This window comes from Amphiura filiformis, chromosome 5, assembly GCF_039555335.1.
Source record: "Amphiura filiformis chromosome 5, Afil_fr2py, whole genome shotgun sequence".
Lineage (NCBI taxonomy): Eukaryota > Metazoa > Echinodermata > Ophiuroidea > Amphilepidida > Amphiuridae > Amphiura > Amphiura filiformis.
The window spans coordinates 7,243,983-7,249,982 of NC_092632.1; the positions used below are offsets into that span (position 1 = coordinate 7,243,983).

Below are 6,000 nucleotides of genomic sequence, written 5' to 3' on the forward strand. Positions count from 1 at the left end.
GTTTTTGCCAAATTTGTCATTTCAAAGATACCAAATGGCAATTTGAATGACTTATCCTTCACTTTTAAGCAATTTATAAACAATTTAAATTTTTTCACACTTGCGCTGGGATCACTGAATGGGTCTTTAAGGCTGAGTTCACATAGAAGTATACGGTATTCGCTATACGAAATACGCTCATTCGATCAGGCTGAGTTCATATAGGAGTATACTATGTGAACTCAGCCTGATCGAATGAGCGTATTTCGTATAGCGGATAGCGAGTATGTCAGTTTACCCATTTTCTTCGTCTTATCAAATGCTTGTAACTTTACTTCTTGAGGTCACATTGCATTCAATGAGGTGTCATGTGCAGAATTAGATAGTGCATCTATTAAAAAAATGAATTTACCCCATTTAAAATCGAACACGCACGATTCCCACTATACTAAACTATACGCAGCTATACGGGCTTTTCGAATAGCTCTTATGTGACCCGGTACTATGAAATTACCTTGCTCGATTTAAGCTATACGCGTGCACCGGCAAAACGTGCATCGTATACCCGAATAGTATACTTCTATGCGATCGTAGCCTTATGTGACCCGGTGACCCGGTACTATGAAATTGCCCTGCTCGATTTGAGCTATACGCGTGCACCTGCAAAACGTGCACCGTATACCCGAATAGTATACTTCTATGTGAACGCAGCCTAACAAGCACATATCCTGCAGTAGCTCCGTTACGTCCCGGTGTCTATGTTTTCCTTTTTGTCTCCCTTATTTCTATCATAATTTTCTTTGATGTTCATATAATAAAGAACATACAACGTACCAATATAAATATACGTTGAGTTAATCCACGCCCTATTCTCTATTATAAACTGGTGAATAAAATCCATGTCAGCCTTGTTTCTAATACTGACAAGATGGCCGCCGTACGATCGACAAATTCCTTCGGCTGTTGTCCACCGAATCGGGATTACCACATCGTAAAAATGATAGCAGAATCCAGCAAAGTATGTCCATGTGATGTTGCAGATATTACTAGCATCTGTCCAGAGAAGAACAAGAAACACGTGATATCGAAATTTCTATGTATACAACCAACATGGCACACAAACGTAACATATTCATTAGACTGACATTACATTGAAATCTATATCATATTCTATGTCACACATACATTATGCTTTCCACTAGGATCGCAAACATGTGCATATAAGTGACCTGCGATTGTATTGAGAACAAAACCTCAATACTCCACAACTTTTCAGCAATGACTGTGTGTTACACGGTGGCTATTAAACGGTGCCATTGGTAATTAGATAGGCTCATAACCATGATCACTACATACTGACGAATCCCAGATAACTATAACCAGTCCTTTTATATTTTGATTGAATATAGAGGGCGCTATTTTGCAGTGCAAGTGCGTTTTTGTCGCTGCCCGCGTTCAGTGACACACACAATGCACTTCACGGGTTATATGGGGACGGTTTATAGTAAAGTGGTATTCGTCAGTATGCAGAAATCGCCACGATGTAATACCTGCGTTTGATTGGTTGACGTTGTTACTCTCATATTCCATTGCTCTATACTCAGCCAAGAAACCACTACCAAGGTCGCCACCAATCCCAACATAGAAATTCAAATACATGAAATTATAACTGCTTAAAACAGATCCATTCTTTGATGGGGTGTTATCATTGCAAAATGTGGCAATCTCTGAACTTCTTGATTTATCCTCTGATATAATTAGTCCATTTATATCACAATCTTCATCTGATGGTATATCAAAAGAGATGAAACGAAGAGAAATATAGTTCCCTTCCTCTGCTGTAATAGTCCAAATACAGTCCGTATTATCGAAGTATGTGTTGGGATAATTCACACTGGATATACGGGCTCGTGGTAAGGAACACTGTCGCTCATATTCACAGCTCGGATGACTTACTCCGCATGAAGGTTTGCCTTGACTGATATAGAACTTAAATAATGTTACGAAGAAATAAAATATTCTTATACATTACGAAATCATTGTCAAATGTGACTCTTAAAGGACTCGATGGCATTAAGGAACAAACCAAAAGATCGATGACGTCCTATAAACGTAACTAGTTTCATTTCTCAGCCGACTCCCTCCCTCCCTGCCAGAAACGTAATAATGAAATGTTGAAAATTTTGACATAATAATAATAATGACACATTCTTCAGACCGATGTTTTTGTACAAACGTAATCGAGTATTTTTACCCCCTCCCCCCTAAACGAAACTAGTTTCGTTTATAGGACGTCATCGATCTTTTGGTTTGTTCCCTTAGAATACTAGAAATTTTTGATGGAAGATGATGAAAATCTGTCAAATCATAATTCCTTATTCTCAATATTATTCCACACTATAATAGACCAACCCTTTCATAATGTTGATGTCAAATTCTAAGCTATGCTTATCAAATTGAGGTTCAAAGTAGAATGTTTACTTACTTGCAGCAATGCATCCCACAAGCTCCCATCGAAGACATATTTGAGTATGCCACGTGATTGGATAGATTCTAATGATGTCAGCATCAAATGCCGGGTCCATCAGATTCCGCACTAAACTATGTCTGTCTTTGTTTCCTAGAAAAATCTGTTTAAGAAATAACCAATGCCGCTGATTATGCAAGCAAAACTACCACTGGAGGTGCTCCTCTAAATGACACAAGATGCTGATAAGTTTAAATAATTAATTCAACACACAACTTTTTCAATTTATCTGAAAGTGAAAAGACTTGACACAACTGTGTTGATAACAGCTGCTGGGAAACCCTACCACAACACTGGGAAACAACGTGATCAACCCCAACACCAAGAACTTGAAAAGAACCAATGTCTTTACGGATACAGTGGTGGGGAATGAAGGTTTAGTTTGAAAGAAGCAAATCTCGAGACTGCTATAATTATGATCATTTTAAATATTTATCATTTATCTATATTAATAAAAAAAAACCGAAAATTACCTTTGTTTTGGTAGAGACTTGATCAGTGTAATTCACTATGCTGCTCCTTTGTGAAGAATATGATAACATGTATGACGTCACCCAATAGTCTTGATTCTCACAACCTTGCGTCACTAAATTTCGTATTGTGTAAGGTATTTGTAATGTAAGCTGGCACAGATAAACACAAAACTTGTAAAAAGCACTCAATCACCAATACGGCATTATTACCACCACAAGCACCAACACCGTTACATGCCCAACAACACCAACATCATCTCCAACAACAATTAAAAGAGTAAGACTAATCATAACAACCAAAGACTACAACAGGAGAATCAGCGACTTTTACCTGTAACCACGGTTGGATATCATCCTGCCTTGGCACCCAGCCAGTCCCTTGAAGCTGCCATGTTTTAATACGAGCTGTGTTTTTGAATGTAAGTCACTTGAATCAGAAGATGACTCGATGCTGTCGTTTGATACATGGCGGGAACTGATAATACCTACTGGATAGTCACAATCTACAAAATTAAAACGAAAGTTAGGTAAATGATCAATTTTCAAGATGTCTTCATGCAGACCAAACAATAGGCTTGTATAAACCATCTATAAAAGATCCGTGACAAGCGTTTACAACTGACATACCATTGTCATTACATCCATAGACCTCGAGTCTTATTGCTATGTAGTTGGCCCATTTTGTAGGCTGAATTTGAATGCACGTGGCTTGAAACGGACGCAGGAATATTATTGGTGCTATACAATGTTGATCTCCGTTTGTCTGCCGAGAGAAAACAAATCACAGAATTTGATAAATGAAATCAGACTTTGGTGTTCTCTTTTACTGAATCTGGGTTTTTAAGGTTTGAATTATGATACCGGACAACTTGGGCTATGGTTCAAATTCGTGTTTTTGTTTATTTGTTTTTCGGCTTGAAGGGCTACACGTAGCTGTGTCGCGTTTAACTGATTGCTTCGTTGGTTTTCCACAAAATTCTTAGTTTATCAATGCAGCTGTGATTTTCAAAAGAGGTTAGATAAATTAGCACATACATATAAATACCCAATAGAGTGCATTTTTTTCACAAAATCTTACCAAATATAGCGATGTATGTGATTTCCAAAGAAGACCATCTGTGGTGTAAGACAATGCAAATTCTGTCACCCATCCTCCTGGTTCTCCATATTTTGTTTTGTTTGTTCCTTGCAAAGATATTGCACTTATGATATGTTGAGATCCGAAACAAACCTGCCCGAGATATTAAAAAAAATGAAAGAAAAGAGAGGAAGAGAGAAGTGAAAACGTGACGGTTATCTTTTAGGAGCAATTTTTATCACTCATAATTCTGTAACAGTCAGGAACACCAAAGTGGACCTGCAATCAAATATGTACTTGCACAAAGCTATTTATTATTATTGGGGGAGGTACTTTTATCGTATTTTGGCAGAATGCATATCCGATTATATCAGTTTTACCTGCAACCATTGAAGACTGTTACTTTCTAGAGGTCTCCAGAAAGAGGTATTCCTTAACCGACCAAAACTGGCATTATGACTGGAATCGAAGGTGCTTGAGGCTGTCAGAATCAACTCTGTATCACTGCCATTTTCTAATCCAATAGGTAGTGGGCATATGTCTGAAAATAACATAACCCGACAGGTTAAAAATTCTTCAATATCGTTAAATGAGACATAAACATTGTTGATGACCATAAGTATGTCTACACCCCTGCCCAATTTTGTGCCTATTTTTGCATTTTTCTCAAAAATTATAGCGCATTGGGGACAAGTAAGATATGTATTGTACTATAACAACTGCACGGGAAATTTTATTTCAGCACGGACAACAGTTGTGGAGTTACAGTCAAAAATGAGGGAAAACCAATATTTGATCAATAAATCAATAACTACTTGATTTGAGTTGCTGAATTTTCAGTACAGTAGTTGTAGTCCTATAATATACATATCTTACTTGTCACCAATGTGCTATAATTTTTGAGTACCTCCTTAACAGCTCGACAAAGGTGGTTTTATGAGCCGGAAGAGTGCTGCCTATTATTCCAAAAGGCAGCACTCTCCATACTTTAATTCTTGAGAAAATGTAAAAAACACAACAGATCAGCATCTTATTTCCGTTAATAAATCGACTCAATTGCAGCCAGTGACTGTAGACCATTGTTTTTATGTTAATGCTGTGACGTAATGAAGTGTGCGATATCATGTTTTTACATCTGTAACACATATTTGACCATGCACACATTGTGAATAAACTAAAACCTTAACAGCTCGACAAGGTGGTTTTATGAGCGGGAAAAGTGCTGCCTACTATTCCAAAAGGCAATACCTCATTTCAGCATCTTATTTCCTTTAATAAATCAACTCGTTTTCAGCCAGTGACTCTAGACCATTGTTTTTATGCTAATGCTATCAAGTGTGCGATTTTTTTACATGTGTTGTTTGAAAGCCAAAGGTACAATGTTTATGTGATCATAGAGAAATGCCTTGAAAATAATCTATATATGTAACCGGACACTACGAAAATGGTTATATCATTTGACTTCAAATGATAATGATATCCAGAAGCGGGGTTATGTTTGTTGAACTCTGCTCCTTCAACAAAATGGTACCTTTTTCGGTTCTACATGTGTATCATTGCTGGTAATAAAGTCATAATTGGCGGTCATTTCAAAGTCAACGAGGTTCAGGAATGTCCTCTCATTGTTGATTGTTGGTTATACATACCTAAACAAAATACAATGCAATTGTAACCCGCCACTTGAACAGGATTTAGCCAAAGCAAACAAAGACTAGAGCTATTTAATGATTCTATAGAAATAGGTAGAAGATTATTATCCTCTTCAGGATAGGAAGGATTATTGAATTGATTGGTTTAAACGCTATCAAATGAGAAACATGTCGCGCCTAATTAAGGTACCTATGAATACGACCTTCACGCACATTTTACACTGTATCTCAGAATACAATTTGCCGACTTTACGGCTCATTCGTAGTGTACGCTCAGATATGGGGTCACAAGAC

General features: G+C 37.3%; 1 long non-coding RNA gene across 1 annotated transcript; it reads right to left on the reverse strand.

Annotated features, from left to right (window-relative positions):
* Positions 1 to 2,486: 2,486 nt before the first annotated feature.
* LOC140151792 (uncharacterized) lies at positions 2,487 to 3,460 on the reverse strand. The gene is made up of 3 exons (XR_011858954.1): positions 3,311 to 3,460; positions 2,980 to 3,129; positions 2,487 to 2,609 (listed from the first exon to the last, which is right to left on the reverse strand). It is a non-coding gene; the product is annotated as an uncharacterized lncRNA (long non-coding RNA).
* Between the last annotated feature and the right edge of the window lie 2,540 nt (positions 3,461 to 6,000).